The sequence below is a fragment of the Bombina bombina genome, chromosome 4 (assembly GCF_027579735.1).
Source record: "Bombina bombina isolate aBomBom1 chromosome 4, aBomBom1.pri, whole genome shotgun sequence".
Taxonomy (NCBI): Eukaryota; Metazoa; Chordata; class Amphibia; order Anura; family Bombinatoridae; genus Bombina; species Bombina bombina.
This window is the reverse complement of record NC_069502.1, coordinates 282,860,841-282,871,909: the sequence shown is the minus strand read 5'-3', so window position 1 is coordinate 282,871,909 and position 11,069 is coordinate 282,860,841. Positions and strand designations below refer to the sequence as shown.

The 11,069-nt window shown below is 41.5% G+C and overlaps 1 pseudogene; it reads left to right on the top strand.

Annotated features, from left to right (window-relative positions):
- The first annotated feature begins 269 nt into the window (after window positions 1-269).
- Window positions 270-387, top strand: LOC128658432 (uncharacterized; annotated as a pseudogene).
- The last annotated feature ends 10,682 nt before the right edge of the window (window positions 388-11,069 follow it).

Below are 11,069 nucleotides of genomic sequence, written 5' to 3'. Positions count from 1 at the left end.
TGCTCAGTAGGAGCCGGTGGCTTAAAAATAGTATAATATGAAAGTCTACCCATTTTGTCTATGGAAATAAAGGGGAGAGTTGGGAGGAGTCCATGCTCTTCCTGAGTTACATTAAAAATAAAAATAATTAATGTGGCTCGAGTGCCCCTTTAAGAACTCTAGGAGTTTGTTGAATGGTATGGTTGTTTATATGTGGGGGGGAATAAGGTTGTATCTGGGGTAAGGGGTACCCATGCTTGGCTATGTCTGTTGGATGTTGCTTGGGTTGGGCCTACAGCCAATCCACCCTGAATGCGCCCAATCTCATCTGATCTCGGAAGCTAAGCAGAGTCGGGCCTGGTTGGTACTTGGATGGGACACCGCCTGGGATATCAGGTGCTGTAAAAAAAAACAAAAAAAAAAACTCCGGGGTTGGGTTGTTGTAGAGTTGTAATCCCTGTGTGTTTTTTGTGTTCATCTAGCTATGGGTGTTGGTCTTAGCCCGGTGCCAATTCGGTTTTTACTTCCTCCATCCCATGTTTTCCTATTGGTTTAACAAAAAAAAATAAAAAAATTCCTGCTCCTTGATTGGCCTTTGGTTTGTTTTATTTTCACTTTTGGTCCGTGCCCCCCTCCCCTGCAATTTAGTATTAATCCCCCCCCCCATCCCCCTGGCTCTTAATAAAGCTTGGCTGGGGATTTAGTCATAGGGGAGTGGGGCGGTTCGGTAGATGGTAGATTGATGATCATGTGGGTATGACATCGATATGCCGTTGTTTGATTTGGGTAGCTATTTTCGTATTCAATTTCCAGGGTATATGGGTAGGGGTATACATATATATATATATATATATATATATATATATTGGGGAGTTGGCCAAAATAGCCCAGTTGGTAGAGCGGTAGGCTGAAGATCTAAAGGTCACTGGGTCGATCCTGAGTTTTGGCAGTGGCTTGGTTATTGTAGACATAATACTCCTTTCAAAGTAGCTTCATTTTTGTCTGATTCATGCAGAGTTGTGTGTTTCATTGGATTTCATGGTTGTTATATATCGGGTTGTATGCCGGCCCAACTGGATATATATGAGTGGTATGTAAAAATCCTGTCTAGGTTCGCATTGTTATGGTTATTGAGTTTGGTTGAATAGGTGTCGTGTGGAGCTTCCCTTTGGTCTGGGGGGGTGGGTCAGAATTTTTGGTGCTCAATTGTGCCAATTAAAACAGACAACGTTTCAGACCCATGTCCTTATTCATGTCAGAGAATAAGGACATGGGTCCGAAACGTTGTCTGTTTTAATTGGCATAATAAAGCAATAATGTTTTAAATACAGTTGGTGGTGCGGCTATATTACTCCTTTGAACTGTATACTTTAGACCATGGTGCAGGTCTAATAGCTGGCACACCTGCAAACAGTTTGTTGCATACCGACAGGTGGGGATTACCTTGGTGCTTGTGCATTCTTTTGATTCTCAGAATTTTTGGCCGTCGGTCACTTTGGGGGTCCTTGGGTGTACGGAGCAGGTTGTTGCCAGATCTTGGTGAGGTTGGCATTTTGGCCATGTGCATTAGCTGGAGGTCGCAGTAACGATTCAGGAGTATTGGTGGGTGGCTGGGCTTATGTTTGCTGGCCTGGATTGGTCATTGGGTAGTTGGGCTAGTTTTCAAGCAGGACGGTGACAAGTTTGTTAGGTGGTTCCCAGCCCCTTGGGGAGGATTCAGTTGCTTACGCGAGGTGATATTCCCGGTGGGGGGCCTGCTGTCACCAGGTTGGGTACAATTGGGTCGGGACTGAAGTTGTTATGGTCCTAGTTTGATTATCCTATTGTGTGGCATTGATTTATAGTGAAAGTTTGGTGTAGGAGATGTTTGTCGAGTTGCGGGAGGATTACATCTATGGCTGTTGCATTTGTTTCATTTGTGGATGGAGCTGGAAGCTACTGGAGGGCACATGCTGGGAACAGTTGGTTGGGTTGGTGGTCTAGTTGGGTATGGGAGTCTTTTTAGTGGTCGCCCAGGGGTGTTTCTGGTTCAGGGTGTGAAGGGGACCGGGAGTTGCGAATTTTGAATTCGACAAGGGGAGCTGACGCTCTTGATCGATGGCTGGTGAGGCCGTGGCTTATACCCTTTCAGGGGTGTTGGTGGTGAACGTTGGGTTTTGGCTTCCCCCTTTGTGGAGTCCTCAACTTGGTTAATGTTTTGTAATTGCTGAAAGGACCCACCTGGGGATCGTAATAAGAGAACACTTGAGTAGATAACTAGGTGTTTGGGAAACCAGCGTAGTCCTTGAGAGTTTATGGTTTGATACCCTATATGGGTAGAGTAGGGTTTTTGATTGTCGTTGGGACGGTGAGTTCAGAGTATTTCAGGTAGCAGTGGAAATTGGGCTTTTGGTTGTTTGACAATTGGGGTTTTGGTTAACTTTGGTAATTAGGCTTGTCGTGGTGCTGGTATGACAATATGCATGGGTTCCATGCTCATGTTTATTGGGGCTTATACTTGCCGACGTGGAGATGGGTTTTAAAATAAAAAAAAAAAGTTGTGGGTGGCAGTGGTGGTTGACCGGATGTGGAATTTCGTGTTGGGGGTTTGGTTTTGTGAATTTGTTGCTTGGGGCCTTTCTCCTTTTGCTTTGGAGTAGGGTCCGGGGTCGGTTGTATATGAGTCGAGTCGTTGGAGTCGGCAGTTAATTGGTTCCTTTGATAAGTAGTGGTTTAAGGAGCACCCAGCTTGGTGGTTGAATTGGGTAAGTTAAGTTTCAATGTACTGTGAGGTTTTTAATGATTTGTTCTCCCCGGTAAGGGGTAATCTAGTGGTTGTTGGTGGGCAGCTTCCGCCTTAACGTGGGGTTACAAGGCTGTTGTGGCGGTGCTCGACTTTGGGTCGAGCTGTTTCGGGGGGTGCTTGCCTATTTTGTGGTGGTTTGGATCACAGTGGATTGTTGGTACCTCCTGTTTGATTGGCAGGGGAGAATTTTATACAAGGGGGCGTGCCCTTCTTAGTGGTAAGATCGGCACACATTGTGGATGGGCAGGCACCCTGGGGTTTTTATGAAATGTTTAACTGATTATTTGGTATGGTTATGGAAATATTATTTATGGTGTTCAATAAAGCAAGCTGCGGCCTTTGTAACCCCACTTCCTTGTGTCATGTGTTTATTTAAGCGGAACGAAAGTGCCTAGTATGGGGGTCAAGAGGAACCCAGAAGGAAAACATTGAACAAAGGGTTCTGTGACCCCCATGGAGGCCAAGTGAAGGGGGTCATATGGAGGTCAGTAGGTTGGGCCATATGAGGGCATGCGGTGGAAGGCAACAGAAGGGTGGCATTGCAGGATTGGAATGTGCAAGGATAAGCTGCTGCTTCCCTGTGCACAGCTGAATGGAGGGACCTGGTGAACGGCAGGTGGATCTTACCTGTCCTGCTGTGGCGGCTTTCCGGAATCATTGTCTTGGCAGGTTACCGCTGATCAGGGGAGGACCGGGAGCATCGAATGGACCAGGATGCGCATTAAGAAGCTCCCGCCCTCCCTCCCCTTTTTATATGTGGTTGATCTGTATGTCGCAGCTTCGGTGGTGGCAGGGGGTGCTTGCCTATTTTGTGGTGGTTTGGATCACAGTGGATTGTTGGTACCTCCTGTTTGATTGGCAGGGGAGAATTTTATACAAGGGGGCGTGCCCTTCTTAGTGGTAAGATCAGCACACGTTGTGGATGGGCAGGCACCCTGGGGGTTTTATGAAATGTTTAACTGATTATTTGGTATGGTTATGGATATATTATTTATGGTGTTCAATAAAGCAAGCTGCTGCCTTTGTAACCCCACTTCCTTGTGTCATGCGTTTATTTAAGCGGAACGAAAGTGCCTAGTATGGGGGTCATATATATTTACTAAGAACATGTTCTACTATGTGAAGAACATTGAAATGTGAAATATTTACAGTAAATACACAGTAAAATACATTATAAAATATTAAAATTGATTAAAAATGTTTTTTTCACGTTTGACTGGAAAGGACTTCTAAGTGTATATATGCATTTACATAAATGCACATGTATATACACATATATGCACATATGTACAGTAAATACACACATACACATGTTTAGACACACACACACACATATATATATATATATATATTTTTTTTTATATATATATATATATATATATATATATATGAAAATATATATAAATATATACATATACATATACACAGCCCTTTCCATTCAAATACCTTGTCATATACCATATACCTTATAACCCTTGAATATATTTTTAATGAATATTTATTATTAGAAAGTGTATATATGATTGTATGTATTTATATTGTGTTTGGCGCACTTCTTTTTTTAACTCTTACACTTTACACTAGGGGGTCTATTTATCAAGCTCCGAACGGAGACCGCTGCTTGATAACCTGTCCACCTGCTCTGAAGCGGCAGACAGAAATCAACCCGATCGAATACGATCGGGTTGATTGACACCGCCTGCAAGCGGCTGATTGGCCGCGAATCTGTAGGGGGCAAAATTGTACCAGCAGTTCACAAGAACTGCTGATGCAATGATAAATGCAGATAGGTTATGCTGTCGGCATTTATCAATGTGCGGTGGACATGGTTCGCTATAACGGATCATGTCCGTCCACACAATGATAAATGGAACCCTAGGTATCCACTTGCTCAAACCCAACACAAGCTGAAATTTGTTTGAACTCCAGCAAGCACATTAACTTTCAACATGTAATATGCATGCAAGTTATCAACAATAGCGCAGCACTTGTAATCTAACCCTTAATTTTATTTCCAAGAACATGACACATTTTTTTAAAAAGTGTTGTTTGTATGCTGATTCCCTAACTCCATATTAATGTCAGAACAGCATTTCTAATGTACAAACACAAATCCTTAGGCTCCCTTCTGCTCCCTTCTTGCCCCTCCTTTGCCCAAACTTCAGAATACTATTATGGCATAGCTAGCTCCAGTTCTAGTTTAAATTCTTTCAATATGTTTTTCATATGCCATTCCTTTGGTACACCTGATTCCAGGTGGCAGCACCTTGAGCACTGGGAATTCCACTTCCCCTGACATTCTATTTAGGTGCAAGCACAACACGAGCAACTGACAGATGTATCTTCAAAACCCCATATAGGAGATACACTACTTTTTCCCTTGTCATCCCTATCTCTCCTTGTGTATACTTTGGCCATCTCTAAAACCCATGTTGTCAAAGCTACAGTGTCTTCTTGGTAGGCCAGAAACATAAGTGGACATGTGGATCTAGTAGTAAAAGCTCTGCAGCTCCAATCAAAGATTTTACATTTCCAGGAAATTTTAAATGTAAAAATTATTTTATATTTTTATAAAAACTATTATGTAATAAGTCCTGGGATTTGTTTCTAAATTCAATATAATGCTTAAAAATGTTTAATTAATTTAAAATTACTATTTTTTTCAGGTATTAAATTTGAAGTATTGCTTAATGAAGTCACATTCTTCATACTACTTTACATATTGCAAATATAAATAACCACAATTTAAATTAATAATTTTTGCAATGTTAATAAGGACTTGCAGAATGTTTAAGCCTTTTTAAAGAAATGTAACACTTTTATTAAATGATGAATCCACACTTGGTGCTTCCACCAAAACCAAATTATTTCTAAAGGACCAACTTCTCATGTCACCACTATTAAGAGGTAAAGTAAATTTGCATTATCATTATCATAGAGTAAGTCAGAAGTGGAAAAATTACAATATACAAAAACAAACAAGCACCTAGATTACAAGTTTTGCGTTCGTGTTTTAATGCTGAAAAAAATGGCCATTTCAGCGTTAAAACCGGACCAAAGCCATTACAAGTCTTGTCGGTATAGCTATACCACAAGCATTTTAGCCTGTAATGCAACTTCAGTCCCGCACTCAAAAAAAATTAAGTTTTAGAGTGGGATTTCCATAGCGCTGCCATTACAAGTTGTGCAGTGAGGCTAAAATGCTTGTGTTACAGCCTATATCAACACGATCTGTTTCGCAATCTGAGGCCAGTAGTTATGAGTTTTACGCAACAAAACTGTTACACAAAACTCATAATTAAAAATTTACAAAGTACACTAACACCCATAAACTACCTATTAACCCCTAAACAGAGGCCCTCCCGCATCACAAACACTATATTAAAGTTATTAATCCCTAATCTTACGCTCGCAACATCGCCGCCACTAATAAAAATGATTAAGCCCTATTCCACCACTGCCCGACATCGCCACCACTATAATAAAATCATTAACTCCTATTCCTCCGCACCCCAACATCTCCCACACTATAATAAAAATATTAACCCCTATTCCGCCGCTCCCCGACATCGCCACCACTAAAGTTATTGCCCCTAAACCTCTGGCCTCCCACATCATGGCCACTAAATAAACCTATTAACCCATAAACTGCCAGCCCCCACATCGCAAAAAACTAAATTAAACTATTAACCCCTAAACGTAACAACCCCCGAACTTTAATTAAAATGACAAGATCCCTATCTTAAAATAAATAAAAACTTACATGGGAAATTAAAAAAACCTAAGTTTAAACTATAAATGAAACTAACATTACTATTATACTAAAATTAAAATAACTATCAATTAAATAAATTAAATTACACATTAAAAAACCTAACACAACTAAAAAAAAAAATCTACAGTTGCAAAAAAAAATAAAAAAAATACTAAATTACAAAAAATAAAAAAGTACTAAATTACAAAAAAACAAACACTAAATTATGAAAAATAAAAACAATTACACCTAATCTAATAGCCCTATAAAAATAAAAAAACCTACAATAAACTACCAATAGCCCTTAAAAGGGCTTTTTGTAGGGCATTGCCCTATAGAAATCAACTCTTTTACCTGAAAAAAAATACAAAGACCCCCCCACCAGTAAAACCCACCACCCAACCAATCCCCAAAATAAAAAACCTAACTCTAAAAAGAACCTAAGCTACCCATTGCCTTGAAAAGGGCATTTGTATCAGCATTGCCCTTAAAAGGGCATTCAGCTCTTTTTCATGCCCTGAAAAGGGCATTCAGCTCTTTTAAGGAAAGCACAAACCATAATCTAAAAAAAAAAATCCACCCAAAAAAAGTTTGCATGGACATTCTTGGTCGGCTCCCAGGATCGCTCCTCAGGACCATACCCTTTCCAGTGGATGAGATATTCCAGGCATTCCCTACAATGCCTGATGTTAAGAATCTCTTGTACTTCAAACTCTTCTGAACCATCAACCATCACTGGAATAGGTGGAGCGGCAACACATGATGGAAAATGGTTGGGTCTCCAAGGCTTCAATAGAGACACATGGAACACCGGATGTAACCGATAGGGGGCAGGGAGATCCAAGCGGACAGTCACTGGAGAAATTACTTTGGTCACCAAAAAAGGCCCTATGTAGCGTAGTCCTAATTTCCGTGAAGGACAGGACATACGCAACTTCTGTGTGGATAGCCAGACGTTATCCCCCAGCACATAGGTAGGTGTTGGGGGACCTCTTTTGGTTGGCATATCCTTTATAACATTGTTGTGCCATCTTTAAGGTATCAATTAGTATCTGCCTTTGTTGTTTAAGTTTGTTTAAATGCAAGGCCACATCAGATACTGTGTTGGTAGGCACATGGATGGAAACTGTAGTTGGCATAAAAAGACATGACCTTAATAGAATGATGAATGTGGTTATTGTAAGAGAATTCTGCTGTAGGCAGTAAAGACAGCCAATCATCTTGAAGGTATGTGGTAAAGCAAAAGAGGTATTGCTCCAAAGTCTGGTTGGTACGCTCAGTCAGCCCGTTGGTCTGGGGCTGATAAGCTGATGATAAGCAACGCTGGATCTTGAGATGACTGCAAAAATGGGACCAGAAACGGGAGGTGAACTGAGAATCTCGGTCAACTGAGGCAATCCATGCAGGCAGTAGATGTTTTGTAGAAACAAGGAGGCAGTTTTGGCAACAGAAGGAAGTCCAATGGAGGAAATGTGCCATCTTAGTAAACCTATCGACTACCACCAGGATGGTATTGTGTTTGTATGACAGAGGTAGATCCACAATAAAGTCCATGGCTATGTCTGTCGATGGACCTTGAGATACTGTAGGAGGTTGTAGAAGGCCTACTGTTTTTTTTTTATGTTTTTGAACGTGCACATATGTCAAAGATTAAGACGTATTCCCTGGTATCTGTCTTGATGGATGGCCACCAATAGTAACAACTAATACTTTCTAGTGTTTGCGTAATTCTGCTATGGCCTGCGGAAGGAGTGTTATGGAATTGACTAAGTGCTTCAGATCGAAGCGAGGGTGGCACATACACCTGTTTGTCATGGTACCAAAGTCCTTGTTTTTTGGTCAGAGACTGAATGATAGCAGGTGGTCCAGCACTTAGGTTCCGTATGCGATCTAGAAGTGAGACTTGTATTGCGAGAAACTGATGAGGGGGTAAGATAGTGTCTTGAGTTTGGTCAGTGCTGTAAGTATCCTCATATAGGCATGATAAGGCATCTGCTTTAAAATTCTTGGATCCAGGATGTTAGGGGATTTGAAGATTGAATCTAGAAAAGAACAAAGCCCAGCGGGCTTGACAAGGGCGTAATCTTTTAGCAGCATGAAGATACTCTATATTATGGTGGTCCATATACACCATAACAGGTATAGGAGATCTCTCTTATAGATGATGCCATTCTTCTAAAGTCCCTTTGATTGCAAGAAGTTCCTTCTCACCTACATCATAATTCCTCTCCGCAGGGAGGAGTTTTTGAGAGTAGAATGCTACCGGATGTAGCCGCTCATCCTTTTCCCCTCTTTGAGAAAGGATACCCCCAACAGCAATATCAAACGCGTCTACCTCAAGATAGAAAGCTTTGGAAGTGTCTGGTTGTACCAAAATAGGTGCTTGGGTGAATAATTTGTTTAGTTTTTTGAAGGCGTCTTGAGCTTGAGTTGTCCATAGAAATTTGTCATGTTTCTTAGTCAGGGTGGTTATTGGAGAGCATATTTGGGAGAAACGTCTGATAAAGCGTCTGTGAAAGTTTGCAAACCTTAAAAAACGTTGTACAGATTTCTTATCTTTAGGTACGGGCCATTCCAAAATAGTTGTAATTTTACAGGGATCCCTTTGGATCTGTCCAGGAGTGATGATGTAGCCCAGGAATTCTACAGATTCTGTATGAAATACACATTTTTCCAGTTTAGTGTATAATCCGTGTTCACAGAGACGGAGCAGTACCCTCTTCATGTGTTCAATAATATCATTCAGGAAGTGTTGGAACATGGCAGGAGCATTACAGAGCCCAAAGGGCATAACGAGGTACTCAAAATGTCTGTACCAAGTTCTGAAGGCGGTCTTCTATTCGTCCCCATCTCATACCCGGACTAGGTTATATGCACCCCACAGATCTATTTTCGTAAAGATGTTTGCTTTTCTTTATGATGATATTATTTAAGGCATGGTAATCAATACAGGGCGCAGACCTCCATCTTTCTTGCCAACAAAGAAGATACCTGCCCCTGCTGGGGACGTTGAGGGCCGGATGAAACCTTTAGTTAAACTTTAAGAGATGTATTCCTTTAGATATTTAAGTTCAGCCTCGGATAAGGAAAATATGCGCCCATAAGTTATCGGAGCACCCGGAAGTAAATCAATTGGACGATCATACAGGCATCTAGGAGGTAACTGATCAGCATTTTTCTTGTTACAGACATCTTGGAACTCCCTATATTTATCAAGCAGACTGACTGAGGGCTCAGAGACCATAATGGATATCTGTAATGGGGTCTTGTTCAGACAAGTGGTGGTACAAAAAGTAGAGGAGAAGGTGAGGGTACCTTTAACCCAATTGATAACTGGATTGTGGATTTGAAGCCAGGGGAGGCCTAGGATGAGTGGGAACATTGATGAAGGAATAATGTCTAGATTAATGGTTTCTTTATGATATCCAAGAAGAAGACAAATAGGACCGGTTTCATATACTACGGGATGTGTTTTGATTGGAGTTCCATCCACAACATATAATAATAATGGGTGGGGTTTTAATTGCATAGGAAGGTGATAGATCTGTACCAAGGTCTGGTCTATGAAACAACCGCTGGCTCCAGAGTTTATGATGGCGGTGACCAAATGATTCTCACTTCCCCATTGGAGAGAAAGAGAAATAGAAAGGTAAGAGGAGGTGGATGGAGTAGTAGAAGTCCAGGAAGAAGGAGCAATGATTCCCTTACCATATGAGGAGGTTGGTCAAACTGTCCTTAGTATGTGATCAGCTTTACCACAATAGAGGCACATACCTTGTGAACGACGTCTCTTTCGTTCTTCCTCGGTCAAGGGACGGTGAACCAGACCTATGTGCATAGGTTCCTCTGTGGAGGAGGTAGAGGAGGATAAAGAAGCCACATGACTCGATGGATCCAAAGATCTGAGAGGAAATGGGTGTTGCTTCTCATTTCTACTCTCATGGAAGCATTGGTCTAATTGTGTGACTAACAGAATCAATTCTTCCAAGGAGGTAGGTATTCCGACTCTGGCCAGTTCATCTTTTAGGGTCTCAGATAACCCTAACTGATATTGTTCTATTAGACGCATCTCGTTGTAACCTGTGTCGAGAGCCAGTTCTCGGAAGTCTGTAGTATAGTCTTCCACGGGTCTTCGTCCCTGCCGAAGGGAACAGATGGTAGTAGGAGAACCGGAGGGTCTCAGAGGTTTATCATATAAGGTACGCATGGCTGCAGCAATAGACTCCTATGAATCAAGCAATGGGTTGCTAGTGTGTAGAAGTTGGTGAGCCCAGGATTGAGGTTGACCAGATAATAAGCCAATGGTGGTGCATACTTTAACATAATCAATAGGATAAGTGCGAGGTTTGAGATCAAAGAGAAGCTCACAGGCTGTAATGAAAGAGCGCAGTTCCGAACTTTTTCCAGTGAATTTGTCAGACATAGGAATAGATGGTTCTGGGGATGTTGGAGGTAAGTGGCTAGGAGCTGGAGGTGATGCTGGAAGAGGAATAGACTGAGCTCTTCTCTGCTCACACTGTAAATGTGCAGTGTTGCTAGCTTGTAAGTCCT